General features: G+C 39.7%; 1 protein-coding gene across 2 annotated transcripts in view; it reads left to right on the top strand.

Moving 5' to 3' along the window:
* ST8SIA1 (ST8 alpha-N-acetyl-neuraminide alpha-2,8-sialyltransferase 1) overlaps positions 1 to 15,824 on the top strand; it is a 180,861-nt gene that overhangs the window by 132,504 nt on the left and 32,533 nt on the right. The window lies entirely within an intron of this gene.

A 15,824-nucleotide genomic window follows, 5' to 3' on the forward strand; every position in this document is an offset into this window, starting at 1 on the left:
AAGAGAATAAGCAAAAGATCATGAGAATACTTGAAGAATTACTTTTCTTTGCTTATTTAAATTTTTAAAAATAATTTCAGATTCACAAGAAGTTGTAAAACAAACAAACAAAAAATATGTAGGCAAGTCCTTTGTACTCTTCAACCAGTTTACCCCAGTGGTAGTGTCTTGTATAACCACAGTATAATACTTTAACTCCCATTTTGAGTAGGAAATAAAATCACTTTTAAGAACAAATAAATGTTCTTATGAAGGAGAATGAAACATTCAGTACATTACATTGAAGGATAAAAGATTCTATTTTCTACCTGAATATGTGGAATTGGTGATAAGATTTTTAAAAGCATGTGAAAAAGAGTATTTATCTAGAACAAGACTTAGAGCAAGATGAGAGACTGAGATGGTGATTTTGAGAAATGTTTTAACTACAGCAGGAGAAAGCAAACTATTTCTTTCCTTTAAACACAATAATTAAGTGTTTAAAAGGAAAAAATTTAATATAAAAAATTAATACCAGGCAAGCAAGAGTCATTATGATTAATCTCAGGTCAACATTTAGTCAATATTTTGGCATGCCAGGTTCTGTGTTCTTTATGTGCTTTGCCTCATTTAATCCTCAGAATAATCCTAATAAGGAAATATTTTAATGTGTGCTTTTACAGAAAACAAGATGTAAATTTTGTCATCTGCTCATGTGCACAGCTGCTGCTCATCAGTCTGGGACCTCACCCAGACTTGTCTCAATCCAAAGTCACTCTTAACCAGTGACCATTGCACACCTGATCTTTCCAGATGGGCCATATATTGCACAAGGAGACAGTTGAGTTTTCACAAGTGATGTCATTTTGGAAAAGGGAGTGAAAGTTTTTCACTTAACAAAATGTATTCAATGTTGCAAGGTTTTTGAAGACAAAATCAAAATGCATACAGCAGTTCCATTTTGTGAAATAAGGAAAAACATACCACTTACAATAATATTAGAGAACTTTATATACTTAACAACTAGCCAATAGGCATTCCTTGATGGTCCAGTGGCTGGGAGTCGGCACTTTCACTGTCGGTGCCCGAGTTCAATCCCTTCTCAGGGAACTAAGATCCTATATGCCGCAACTAAGAGTTTGCATGCTGCAACTAAAGATCCTGCATGCCACAACCAAGACAGAAGACCCCCCGTGACCCAGCTAAGACCCAGCACAGCCAAATAAATAAATACATATTTTTTAGGAATAGAAATTTTCACTCAGTAAGAAGGAGCTCTACTATAGCCTTTGTCAGGATATCTTGTTTAGCATACATTCTCATTTTTAAAAAACATCTTTATTGAGGCACAGTTGATATACCCCCAAAACTGTATATGTTCATTGTGTACAATTTGATGAGTCTAGCATATGCAAACACCCGTGATACTATCACCATCATTAAGGTAATAAACATAGACATCACCTCTTAAAAAAAATTTTTTTTGAGTGTGGTGTAAAAATAATAATACTTAATATGAAATCTGTTCTGTTAACGCATTGTTGTTCAGTGGGTAGAAAGTGAACTCCCTTTGACAGCACCCAGAATGCAAGGATTAGTTAAGGTGTCTGCGACACAGATTAGAAAAGGCTCTGCAGTTGTAGTCACCCTCTGTATTGTACCTTCATGGCCTAGGAGAAGTGTGGCAGCAGAGTCTGTTGGATTTTTAGACCCATTGCTGTCATTGTCTTCTTTCCTTTGCTGGGTCTTGCAGGTAGAGGCAGTAAGGATCTCTTCATGAATTTACTCTTCATTAACATATACCAGCTCTAACCCGTTGGTCTGCAAACATTTTCGTTCCAATACTCTTTAAAAGAACTAAGGGAGGTTCTAGAGGGAGGGTGCATTACATATATCTATGGTTGATTCATGTTGATATATAGCAGAAACAGCATTAATACAGCATTAATATTGTAAAGCTATTATCCTCCAACTAAAAATAAATAAGTTTTTAAAAATACAATTTTTAAAATCCGACATTATTTCCTTCATCTTTTAAAAGTTACCTAATATTTTTGGCATAAAGTTTAATTGTTGCCAAGTATGTACTTTTAGAGCATGCTGCATTGTGCATATTTAAATATATGCTTACAAAATCTCAGAAGTGTGGATTTAACTTTTTGTATGCTACATGTCCTCAAAGCAAAGCCAAAGCTCTTTGTCAAATTGATTCATTAAGTTGAGTTGGCTTTCTGTCAGAAAAAAAACTGACTGCCTTCTATTCAGTTAAGTGTTAACATATAACACTTATCTGGTTATATGTTAACCTTGTATGGTTGTGTATAACCTTATATGGTTACAAGGTTAGCATATAACCCTTCTGAATTCTAATTATTCAACATATAAATAAGGTATAGAAATTGCCAAGGATTGTCCCCCAGATAAAATAAGGCTCAGCCTCTTTCTATTTCTTATAAAGATCTTTTTGCCTTTTCTCAGAGGACACCCTTTCAGAAGCTGTGTACCTTACAAATATTTCTTTCTTGGGTGACCAGCTGGTGTTTGCACTCTGGGGCAATGCATCATTATAATATTTGGGATAATAGGAGGTATGTCTCTCTTTTGTGAAGTGGAAAAGGGAAAATTATGAAAGTGGAGTTTGGAAAATAGTTGTTTAGACCCATCAGATTAGTCTTGAGTAAATGTTTTCAAAAAACATGTATGTAGAGGTTGAGGATTTGAAAATTCATGGGGACAAGGGGGTGTTAATATGGGAGCTTCACAGGAACAGAGTTGCTGAGGTGCTCATTCAACAAATATAGTTTGAAATCTACTCTGGGACAGAATATACAGAGTTGAAGAAGATGGACAGCTTATACCCTGAAGTTTCTCCCAATTAAGAGATATTCTGTGGTCTAAGTGTCCATAACGGGTGTAAGGGGATCTCTGAACACCTTTTGAAGTTTATTTTAAAAATTTATGTGTATGTATTATATATTATTTATCAGATTTTTCAAGATTTCCATTACTCTTAATCGGTTTAAAATTCACTGGCCTAGACTAAGTCATTCTATCCTAACATGATATAAAAAGGAGAGATTATAGTTCTCAAAGCTTGTTTCTCAGTTTCTGAATAGAATTGCCCATAACAGAAGGTCAATACATATTTGGGCCAGTGATGGTTAAACAAATAAAAACTGGAACTTAATTGATTGCTTTATTATGATATTAAGAATTCACTTTCGAACTTTGAGACTTCAACTTGGGAAGTTATTGTTTGCAGTGACAAAAAAGAGCAGCGATTTTCTGTGTGTGTGTTTCCATGTAGGCATATTAGAGACAGTAGTATCAGGGTGAACAGCTTGGGGTCAATAATTGTTTATCTTTGCTTTTGAGATCTCAGCAAATATATATGGGCTTCCCTGGTGGCTCAATGGTAAAAAAAAAATGGTAAAAAAATCTCCTGCCTGCCAATGCAGGAGATGCACGTTTGATTCCTGGGCCAGGAAGATCCCTTGGAGAAGAGAATGACAATCCACTCCAGTATTCTTGCCTGGGGAATCCCGTGGACAGAGGAGTCTGGAGGGCTACAGTCCATGGGATCCAATGGTTATCACCTCTAATTTTACTCAAAGCAGTTGGGATTATGGAGATATTATCTGGGAGAACAATTATTTGTTTTATTGATGTACTTTTAAAAAATAATTTGAGCTTTGAGGAAAATGACTTGGGTCCAAAAAAGGTTATAGCAACTTCTGTTTAATATTTTATATGACTCATGCCCCAGACTGTGTTCCTAAAACATCCTCATCTCTTCTGCCAGCTCACTTCTTTTTCTTTTTCTCTCCAAACTTAGAACAACTTATCAGTTTGCACCAAGTTTTGGCAGTCACTGATAGCCATTCTGTCTTAACATCTGCCATGATGTAAGGGAATTTAAAAGACAGATGCTAGAACTGGAATAGACAGAACAAACAGAAGACAGAGAAGAAATCCCTTCAAAAGGGTGTAGATCTGTATGGAGTTTCAAACAGATATAGCTCTTAAGAAAACATTAAAATTAGCAATATTGAGAGTCCTCAGAGATTAAAAAAAATAAATAAAAATTGTGGATAAACATGCCTAAGAACTTACTGAAATTTTCAGATGCAGTATATTACTAAGTATGAAATTCTTATAGGAAAAAGTCAATAGTAAAACATGAAAATTACATAGAGATCTTTAAAAAAACCAAATAAGAATTTTAGAAGTGAAAATACAATTGTAGAGATGAACAGACATCAGATTAGACATACCTGAAGAGAGTATCAGTGAACTGGGAGATAGAGCAGTTAATTTGCTAGATAGGAGATATGCTAGAAAATATGCTAGGTTTGCTAGAAAATATGCTAGATTTGCTAGAGAATATGAAGATAAGACAAAGAAACTTGGATGATGGAATAGAAGTTGCTCAGTCATGTCTGACTCTTTGGGACCCCATGGACTGCAGCCTGACAGGCTCCTCCATCCCTGGGATTTTCCAGGCAAGCTTACTGTAGTGGGTTGCCATTTCCTTTTCCAGGGTATCTTCCTGACCCAGGGATTGAACCCCGGTCTCCTGCATTGTAGGCAGACTCTACCGTCTAAGCCGCCAGGGAGGATGGAATGAGAAGGACTAAAATCCACTCTTTATTTAAATGGAATTGTGGAATTATAAAATAGAGATGCAATGCAAGAGACCAGAATTCAATCCCTGGGTCAGGAAGATCCCCTGAAGAAGCGAGTGACTATCCATTCCAGTATTCTTGTGTGGAAAATTCCACGGACAGAAGAGTCTGGCTGTCTACAGTCATGGGGTCTCAAAGAGTTGGACATGACTAAGCAACTAACACTTTCACTACTTTTGATGGCTGAGACATCCTCAGAATTAAAGAATAATATACTCCGTAAAAAACAAGGTATCAAACATGAGTGAAATTAAAATTAAAAATGCAATTCAGTAAAATTGAACTAAAGATAATAAGAAGCTTTTAAAAACAGCTAGAGGAAAAAGGACATTATCTGCAAAAGAATGATCATTAGACTAAAAACAGACTTCTTCCAACAGTCAGTGGAAGTCAGAAGACAGTGGGACAAGATCTTCCAAGTGCTGAGAGAAAGACGCTATCAACATAGAAGTGTGTACAGATTATCTTTCAAATAATATAAAACATTTTCTAGAAAAACAGTAAAATTAGTTATCATCAGCAGACCTTCACTGAAAGAAATTCTAAAGATTGTATCTCAGGAAGAAGGAATGTTACTTCAAAAGGAAAATTTGAGATGCAAAGAAGTTGGTAAACATATAAACATATCTAAACAAACCTCACCTGCATGAAGTAATAATTATGTGTTATCATTACATATGATATGTAGAAGCCACTGATATGGAGAGCCTACTTTAAGGGATGTGAGCATCCATGGACTGGGTCCTGGAACCAAGTCCTCGCATATACCAAGGGATGACTGTACTGGAAAATAGCATCACTTAAATTGAGAAGGAGAGACTGAAGTTTTTTAAAGCTCTTGTTTCAGTTTTTGTTGTTCAATAGCGAGTCATTCTCCATGGCTTAAACAACAGTGGTTTTATTGTCTTTCACAGTTTCTGTGGGTCAGGAATTCAGGAAGGACCAGGCTCGGGAGATCTGATGGATCAAATCAACTTCAGCGGGTGGCTGGAGTTGAAATGGAGAAGAATTGGAGCAGCTGGGGTAGGCTGGGCATCTCTCTTTCTCCTTGTGGTCTCAGGAACCTCTCTGTGGTCACTCACAGCATGCTAGCTCAGGACAGTTGGACTGTTTGTATGGTAGTTGGCTTCCACCAAAGCTGGTATCCAGAAAGAATATGGCAGGCAGAAGTCATGGCGTTCTTATGACCTCACACTGGAATGACATACAGGTCAGTTCCATCACACTTTTGTAGGCTGAGGCAACCACAAAGACCCACCCCAGGGTTGAGGGGAGAGAGTCCTGGCACAGATCCTCCTGATATTAGGAGAAGTGTCAAAGTCACATTGTTAAAACAATATGACTTCCTTCGTCATCCCGTGGTTAGGGGTCTGTCTGCCAAAGCACGGCATGCTCAGGTCTGGTAGGATCCCACATTCTGCATGGAGCAACTCAGACCTTGTGCTGCACCTACTGAGCCTGTCCTCTAGAGCCTATGCTCCTGAACAAGAGAAACCTCTGCGATGAGAAACTCATGCACTGCAGCTAGAGAAAGCCCATGTGTGGCAACCAAGACCCAGTGCAGCACCCCCCCCGCCCCACAAAAAGAATATGTATGCTGCTGTGCTTAGCCACTCAGTCATGTCTGACTCTCTGTGACCCCATGACTGTAGCCTTCCAAGCTCCTCTGTCCATGGGGATTCTCCAGGCAAGAATACTAGAGTGGGTTGCCATGGCCTCCTCCTGGGGATGTTCCCAACTCAAGGATTGAACTCTGGTATCCTGCATTGCAGGCAGATTCTTTACCAGCTGAGCCACAAGGGAATCCTGTGTATGCTAGGTCATCTTTGGACAACATAATCTGCTACTGTCTGCCTTACGTCACAACAATTCATATCCCTCGACTGTTCAGAGTAAACTTAACTCCTCCAGGAAGACTACCAAGACTGACTTCAACACAGCATCAATTTCAAGTCCCAGTATCTCCAGAGTTGAAAAAAGAAGCAGCAACAATAACAGAAACCCAAAAAAGAATAACTTGAAAACAAAAGTACAATAAGGGGATGCAAAAAGCTAAAATCGATTCTCTAAAAAGTTGACAAAAATTACTTAAAAGAGACATTTTATCACTTTTCTACAAATCTATCCTAAAAACAAAGAGAAAAATCTCTAGTGTGTGCAAGCACACATATCATGTTGTAAGTAATTTGAAAACAGTTGCACTCTTTAGCTATCCAAAAATATAGCAGTGGTTTTGTAACTTGTGTCCATGTTGATGGAATATTATGCAGTGATGTTATGGAATAATGTTCATGAATAATTTTAGCAAATGGTAAAATGCTTATTTAAGTGAAAAATAAATATATAATTGCATGGGCTTCAATTATATAAAATTACATGCCTAAGGAGATAAATCAACATTTTATAATAGGAAAAAATCATTAAAAAGCAAGCCTAGTTATTTTACATTATCTCCTAATATTGACTCATTTTGATGATATAGTAGCTCCTCCAACAATAGAGGAGCAAGCAATAGAATGAAGCCCCGACTGTGTGTGTGTGTGTGTGTGTGTGTTTGTGTGTGTTCCTGCTTTTCCAGATCTAAGTGGGGTTGGCTTGATCCCCAAATCTTATATACCAAATTCAGAAAGTTAGAACATTCTGTGCATCATTTTGGGAACATTGTACCAGGAGCAGTAGAAGTGAGCCTGGCAGTAAGAACCCAGCTCCTGACATGGAGCAGTTATCACATTAATGTCCATTTGTTCCTTCCCTTTCTCTTTCCCTCTTGTTATTGTTGTTCAGTTGCTAAGTCGTGTCCAACTTTTCGTAACCCCATGGACTGCAGCATTCTTTCCATCTATGAAGTTCTGATCCTCAGAATTAAGTAGCTGGTCAGATCAAATGTAACTGTAAAAAGAATAATTAGTACTTAATTAGTAAATAAATATTGAAATAGCCTAAATTCTCATGATACTTTCATGCAGGTCCATTGAGAGTACGTTACACTCCAGTGAGAAAGCTTAAGGAGTTGACCCAGCAGGGTTACTAAGTTTATATTTACTTGCAACACATTGAATTATAAGAACATGCCTCTGTAAGTTTTTATTACTAAATTGCTTTAATTTGTTTAGTAGAACTTTAAGAAAAATAAGAGATCTATTCTTTGATTGACCCTATAAATTGTGATATGCATTTTAACTTAAATGATATCTGGATATGCTCTCATATCCAGATCTCTGTGTGACTCACACCTGCACACACAACCACAGCCCATGAGGACAGGCATCTTAAGGATCAGAGTAGTGATGTAAATTATTGATGCAGGAAGAATGTACACTTGTGAGAGAGAGAACATGTTTGATAAACATGATCCCTGGTGGCTCAGACGGTAAAGAATCCACCTGCAATGCAGGAGACACAATGCCTGGGTTGGGAAGATCCTCTGAAGAAGGGAATGGCAACCCACTCCAGGATTCTTGCCTGGAGAATTCCATGGACAGAGGAGCCTGGTGGGGCTATAGTCCATGGGGTCACAGAGAGTTGTATACAACTGAGCTACTAACGTGCATGTGTGCACGTGCACACACACACATGCGCAGACTGCAAGTACTAATAAAGGGAAGGGCAAAAAGAAGGGATTACACACAAGATAAAATAATTGATCAGAGGAGTCCAATTTTATATTATACCATCAGTGAAACTGAGCTGCCTTTTACAGTCTCTGGTGACCAGTTAGAAGCTGAGGCAGAGCTGACACTCCCTAAGTAGGGTTTGTGCATTGTGGGTCCTGCACATGTTAAGATTGGTTGACATTTAAAATATAACCAAAATGTTGGAATATCTGTTGTGTATAAAGGAAGGCATGGAAACAGCAATGAGTTGCCAATTTGATTTATAAACAAGTTATTTCAGAGAAATGCTGAAAGCAACTCTATATTTTCTTGTAAGGCAGCAAAATAAAGCAAAGGAAGAAAATACGCATGAGTAGATGCAGCTGTATTATAAATAGTTACCAAGATGCATGCAAAATGATTGTCTCCATATCAAATGTCAAACAGTTCAAAGTGAAAATAGGAAAAATTGCTGGTTCCTCTTTGTGTTGCCTGTGTGTGGTCAGTTGTTTCCCACTCTTTACGACCCTATGGACTGTAGCCGCCAGGCTCTCCAGTTTCTTAGAACGGATGAGAGAAATGTCTAAGTGAGGAAGAGGCTAGTGGCAACTTCCGTGGTGGTCCAGTGGTTAAGACTCCACGCTGCCAATGCAGGGGGTACAGGTTTGATCCCTGATCAGGGAGCTAAGATCCCACCTGCTGTGTGCCTAAAAGATTTAAAAAAAAAAAAAAAAGAGGCTAGTGCAGGGCTATCTGTAGCACTGGTGTAAAATCACTGAGTTGTAGTTTCATTGCAGTATTCTTTGTTTCGTGTATTATTGTTAAATAATATAATAACATCTCAGATCTGATGAAATATGATTTCTTTTATATAAATAATACCTGCTAATTACTGAGAAATAAAAATGATTAGTAGAAGGAAAGAATAAATGGAGGAAGAGTGACCCATACCAGAAAGAAACATTAACCATTGCATAACAATTAGGTATATAGGACTGACCCATGGAGAGGCTGGTAAGACAAGTATTTAGCGTTATCCTGATTTTTCAATGACAGGCAAGTGAAGAGATTGGCTTCAATCAAGTACTGTGTCAAACTGGCTTGAACCTAGGACTTTGGACTCCTTTCTTTTCCTGGAGAGTAGTTGGAGAACTGTCACCTAGGGGTTTATAGTTGCTATCACAGCTTATATTTAATTGTTATCTCTGGGAGAGGAGGGAAGAGAAAACTCCAAGAGGCCAGGAAGGAGTTTACCATTTAAAAGGGAAAGTGAGAATTTTTGAGTAGGAAACAATTGGGTGAAACTCCTGAGGAGATTAAAAAGAAAGTGATTTATGCATTTGTAATACTACATACTGCAGCCAAGAAATTAAAAGATGCTTTCTCCTTGGAAGAAAAGCTATGACAAACCTAGAGTGAGTGAGTGAAGTCGCACAGTCGTGTCTGACTCTTTGTGACCCCATGCACTGTAGCCTATCAGGCTTATCCATCCATGGGATTTTTCAGGCAAGTGGGTTGCCTGAAAGTGGGTTGCCATTTCCTTCTCCAGGGGATCTTCAGGCAAGTGGGTTGCCTGGAAGTGGGTTGCCATTTCTTTCTCCAGGGATCTTCAGGCAAGTGGGTTGCCATTTCCTTCTCCAGGGGATCTTCCCAACCCAGGTATAGAACCTAGATAGCATATTAAAAAGTAGAGACATCATTTTGCTGACAAAGGTCCATCTAGTCAAAGCTATGGTTTTTCCAGTAGTCATGTATAGATGTGGGAGTTGGATCATAAAGAAAGTTGAGTGCCAAAGAATTGATGCTTTTGAACTGTGGTGTTGGAGAAGACTCTTGAGAGTCCCGTGGACTCCAAAGAGATCAAACCAGTCAGTCTTAAAGGAAATCAACCGTGAATATCCATTGAGATGACTAACACTGAAGCTGAAGCTCTGATACTTTGACCACCTGATGGGAAGAGTTGACTTATTGGACAAGACCCTTGATGCTGGGAAAGATTGAGGGCAGGGGGAGAAGGAGGCAACAGAGGATGAGATGGTTGGATGGCATCATCGACTCAATGGACATGAATTTGGGCAAACCCTGAGAGATATGAAGGACTGGGAAGCCTGGCATGTTGCAGTCCATGGAGTTGCAAAGAGCTGGACATGAGTGAGTAGCTGAACAACAGCAAAAATACTGTAGTAGCAAGATTCTGACAGCAGCAGGAAATACAGAAGAAAGAAAGAACACAATCTCGATAAATGTTAAAAGAATAGAAAAGAAAAACAGAAGAAACCACAGGATTACTACTGAGACATGAAGAGTCAGAAAGAAAAAGGCCCCGGCCACTGCAAGTTAATACAGAAAACTTTTGTATTAAGGCTGAATTTACCATCTCTCCTATTTCAAGTTGTTTTGTTGGGGGCTGTTTCAAAGAGAAGCACCCCATCACTAAATATTTGCTTTTCTTCTTTGTAGCTTTAAACTCACCCCTAAGCATTTCCCAGGCTTTACCTGTGGCTCAGCAGTAAAAGAATCGGCCTGCGAATGTAGGAGACTTGGGTTCCGTCCCTGGATTGGGAAGATCCCCTGGAGAAGGAAATGGCAACCCACTCCAGTACTCCTTGCCTGGGAAATCCCACGGACAGAGGAGCTTGGTGGGCTACAGTCCATGGAGGTGCAAAAAAGTTAGACGTGACTTAGCAACTAAACAGCAGCAAGAATCTTCCACCTGCACAAAAGGAAACTGATTACTCCTTTTCAGGATAAATTGTGATTACCCCTCACTGTGTTCTCTTCTTCTATTATGATTCACCTTTTTACAATCAATTCTCACAGCCAGATTATCTTGTGATATTTTAACTGAGATCTTCTTTGAAGTGAAGTGAAGTGAAGTCGCTCAGTCGTGTCCAACTCTTTGCGACCCCATGGACTGTAGCCTACCAGGCTGCTCCCTCCATGGGATTCTCCAGGCAAGAGTACTGGAGTGGGTTGCCATTCCGTTCTCCAGGGGATCTTCCCGACCCAGGGATCAAACCCAGGTCTCCCGCATTCCAGGCAGACGCTTTAACCTCTGAGCCGCAATTGCTTTCCTTCAGATGAGGCCCTTGTCATCACCTTCTAGTTCAACGTGCACTGTTGTGGGCATACTCTTCCATGGGCTACCTCCTCTTCCAGACCACTCCTGCCATTTCTCCACTGGAGCTGACTTCTGCTCTTCATTGTGACCTCTCAGGCTTGTGAGCCACACTCTCTGCTTACTGTCCTTTTTTCTCATATGGGAGTAGTTTCTCTTTCTTACTGCTCACACCTTCCATGAGCGGTATTCATCAGTCCAAAGAAACCAGCTTTCCTATGTGCCACTAAGAACTGGTAGGCAGTTCCACAGCATTTTTCAAGTCCATTCACTCTCCCACTTCTAGATGAATATATGCTGTCTTCTCTCTCAGACTTCCAGCATCTCCTGCTCATCCCACTTCTTCAAGGTGATAACCTAGCTTTCCACTTTCCAGAGATAATAAAAGAGATGAGAAGGAAACCTCCCCGCTCCCCCTCTACAATCCCAGTCCTTCTTGCCTGGAGTTAATCCACCTCTTATTCCTTCTCTTTTTTTAAAGTACCTGTTTATGGTACAGCTTCCCAAATCCTAACCATTTGTTTAAGTCAGCAGTCCCCAACCATTTTGGCACCAGGGACCAGTTTCATGGAAGACAATTTTTCCATGGACCAAGGATGGCTGGTAGCTTCAGGATAATTCAAGCTCATTTCATTTATTATGCTGCCATTGGTCTGACAGGAGACAGGAGGCAGAGTTCAGGCAGTAAGTAGTGCAAACGGTTGGGAGTGGCTATAAATACTGATGAAGCTTCGCTCACTTGCCTACCTCTTACCTCCTGCTGTGTGGCCCAATTCCTAACAGGCCTCAGGTTGGGGACCCCTGGTTTAAATGACATTTAGCTGTATCAGCAATTTCAGCTTTTTTAAAGAATAAGTCCTGGAATCTTTTCACGTGTTCCAATGTGTGTGTGCTGCGTGCTTCATGTCCAACTCTTTTGCAACCCCATGGACTGAAGCCCCCCATACCCCTCAGTCCATGGAATTTTCCAGGTAAGAACACTGGAGTGGGTTACCATGCCCTTCTCCAGGGGATCTTCCCAACCTAGGGATGGAACCCACGTCTCTTGTGTCTCCTACATTGGCAGGTGGATTCTTTACCACTGCACCCCTTGGGAAGCATCATTCTAATCTACTAGATGCAAGTTGGTAGTCTAGAATCTTCCCATGTGTGTCTGTATGTGTGTATGTGTGTGTCTCTGTGTGTGTAATCTTCCTTTACTATCATCCTAAAGACTCCCTTCACCTTTTACATGTATTGATCGCTGAGTTCCTATAATCTGTATCATCTTGCTTGGATTATCTCTCCAGTTTGCTGGTGCATAGTCTCCAATAGCTTACCAAGAATAGGTACAAGAGAATTAAAGGTTCTGAGACCCTGTGTGTCTGAAATTATCTTTATTCTACTCTCACACTTGATGGACATTATTGTTAGAATTTTACTTCTTGTTTGGAAGTCCTTTTAGCATTTAGAAGGCATTTCTCCTGTATTTTCTAGATTCCAGAGTTGCTTTGAGAAAAGTGATGTCATTCTGATTCCTTACTTTTGTATATGACCAGGAGTTCTGTTTCGCCTTGCATTCTAAGCTGGTCTGATCTTTAACTCCTCGTCTTCCTGCACCCCCAGTATTTTGAAATTTCACAGTGATGGGCCTTGTTATTATTGGCCTACTTTCATTTATCATGTTAGAACTCTGTGGACCTTTTTAATCTGAAAGCTCATGTCCTCCCACTTTAGGACATTTTCTTGGCTTATTTCTTTAATTCCATGTTGTTACTTGTTAGTTCTCATCTTACTTTTCCTAGTAGTACCATGTGATACATTTGATCCTTCCTCTTAATGCGTCTTCAGTTAGCTTCCTGAAGCTTCCTTCATTTAGCTAGATTCACTTAGCTTCACACTCTTGATTTCATGCTGTTTCAAAAGCCGCTGCTTCTTGGTAGCTTTTTCTGGCTTATCTTCGAAATCTATAAACATTGGAGTGGCCCAGGAATCTATCCTCTAACATTTCTTTTTCACTGTTCGTTCATTCCCTACAGGATTTCTCCCAGTTTCAAGGCTTTAAATACTATATGCACTCTGATGACTCCTAAATTTGTACTGTAGCCAGGACCTAATTCTATAATCTCCAGGCTCATATACCCAACTCCCAGCTTGGCTCATCTATTTGGATATTGAATATGAATTTCAAACTTAAAATTATCTGTGCAGAACTCTTTTATTGTCCCTTTAAGACCCATGGGTTCTGTCATCTTCTTCGTCAGAAAAAAACAAAGAAAAATTTTCAGTTGTTCAGAAGATTCCACTCGTTCAGTTCATAAACCTTCGAGTCTATCTTGGTTTGTCTCTTTCTTGCATACCTTTCATTTGATTAACTCCACTGCCAGTGCTGATGAACCTTCTCTTAAACACTGTAACCATTTTTCACCTTTTCCACAGCTACTACCTGGTCCAGGCCACCACGGTCTCTTTTCTGGTATATGCAATAGTCTTCCAACAAATCTTTATGCTTCCACTCTTACCACGTGTGCCATTCAGTAGGCTATTGTTTCTTAGCTACAGACACAATTTCCTATACAGTGTTTTGTGATGTTGGAACCAGGACTCTACAAATCATATTTCTCCTTTGCCAGCTGGTTCCCTATGAGGCTTTCCAATAGGGGGCAATAGACAGAGACTGGAGGAACAGGGCCTTTCTTCTTCCTATTGGCATCCTGTGGATTTCCTGTCTGCATCCTTGAGTTTCCTATCTCCTTATGATTCTTATAGCATCACCCTAGCAACTGTCCCTTTCCATAGCAGTAGCTGAATCCAGTTGACAGTTTTTCCAACACTTTTAAGCCAGTCACCACACAGATAAGAAATTCTTATTCTTGTCTTTTTGTAAACCCACAACAACTCAATCTAAGCAATAAAGCCTGTTGTATTAGCATAAAATGGAAGAGTTAGTCTTGGCCATCCCAAATTCTTTTGTTTCCTTATTCTCTTTTCAGGCACTTTCTTCCCACATGGACTGGCTTCTCTGCTTTAAATTTTCGCCTCAGCCTTAAAACAATTATTGTCTGTGATGTCCTTCAGCTGAAGGGTGGAAAATTAATCTTTGGGAATTTGCCTGCCTCTTACCTGTCTGGGAGTGCAGGTGTTGCTGACAGGGGTAGTGGTGGTAGCGCTGATGGTGTTTCATATCAGGATCTCCAGCAGGACATGGGTCTTTGGAAAAGCGTATGCAGGATTATAAGATGACTGTATATTTAAATACTTACATTTGGAAAATTTAAGAAACGTTTTTGTTGTTTTCACAATTCAAATTAAATGAAATCATGTTCAGCAACATTTTCTTTTGGTTGTTTGGGATTTACAGATTTGTGATTCTTGGTGGATGGCACAGCTGCCTTGGGAAGTACAGTGTAGGGACAGTGATCCAAGAGATCTTAATGTTTATTTATTTATTTTTGGCTACATTGGGTCTTTGTTTCTGTGCGAGGGCTTTCTCTAGTTTTGGCACATGGGCTTCTCATTGTGGTGGCTTCGCCTGCCATGGAGCATGGGCTCTAGGGATCTGAGGCATGTGGAATTTTTCTGGACCAGGGATGGAACCAGTGTGCCCTGCATTGGGAGGTGGATTCTTTACCACAGCCCACCAGGGAAATCCATAATGTTTATTAAGGAGAAATTTGGTTTGAGAAACTCTGCTTTATATTGTCTCTTTCTCGTATTTCAGCATCCTATCTCCCATTCCAGTGATGGGGAGTTCCTTCTTTACAAGAGCCCTGTCCCAGAGGCAGAATCCTTTGATTCAGATCTTTGCAACGCCCAGTCCCTACTCTTTTTTCCCTAAGACAGTAACAAGTCATTTGATGAATAGATCTTTATCGACATATTAATGACTAATAATGGGTTAGTGTTTTATTCTTCTCAGTGTCTTTATGGAACCACCTGGAGGAATCTAAGTGCTTTAGCAAATGAGAATAATTCTCTAACTCTGGAAATGGCAGACACCTCCGCTATCTTAGGAGTGGGAGCTGGGGAGATATTTTCTCTGAAGGATTGGAAAGGAGTCAACTTTAGGGCTGTTTATGTCACAACAGGTATACAGCTGGTTATTCCTAGAGCTGACCCTGCTGCCACAAGATTAATGATGTTTTTTGGAGAACTAATGGGAAACAGACTCTGCTTTTTTTCTATGTCACAGAGCCTGTGGTCTGCTGCTGTCTTCTAAGACCAGAAACTCCTGAAAGGTTGTCTTCTTCCTAGGTTACATCTCAGCTCATCGCTGCAACAAATTATGCGAAACAAAAAGGCTGCCTTTTTCAAATCTTTGCTATATAATAACCTGTGCCAGATATCAATAAAAAGTCCAGAAGGCATAGGCTTCCTAACAAATTCTCATTAGATACTTGTTTTCTGATTAGAAATACTTGTGTTATTGTTCAGGAGCTTTCAGTTATTATTTGTTTGAACATTTTTCTC

Source organism: Capra hircus, chromosome 5 (assembly GCF_001704415.2).
Source record: "Capra hircus breed San Clemente chromosome 5, ASM170441v1, whole genome shotgun sequence".
Taxonomy (NCBI): Eukaryota; Metazoa; Chordata; class Mammalia; order Artiodactyla; family Bovidae; genus Capra; species Capra hircus.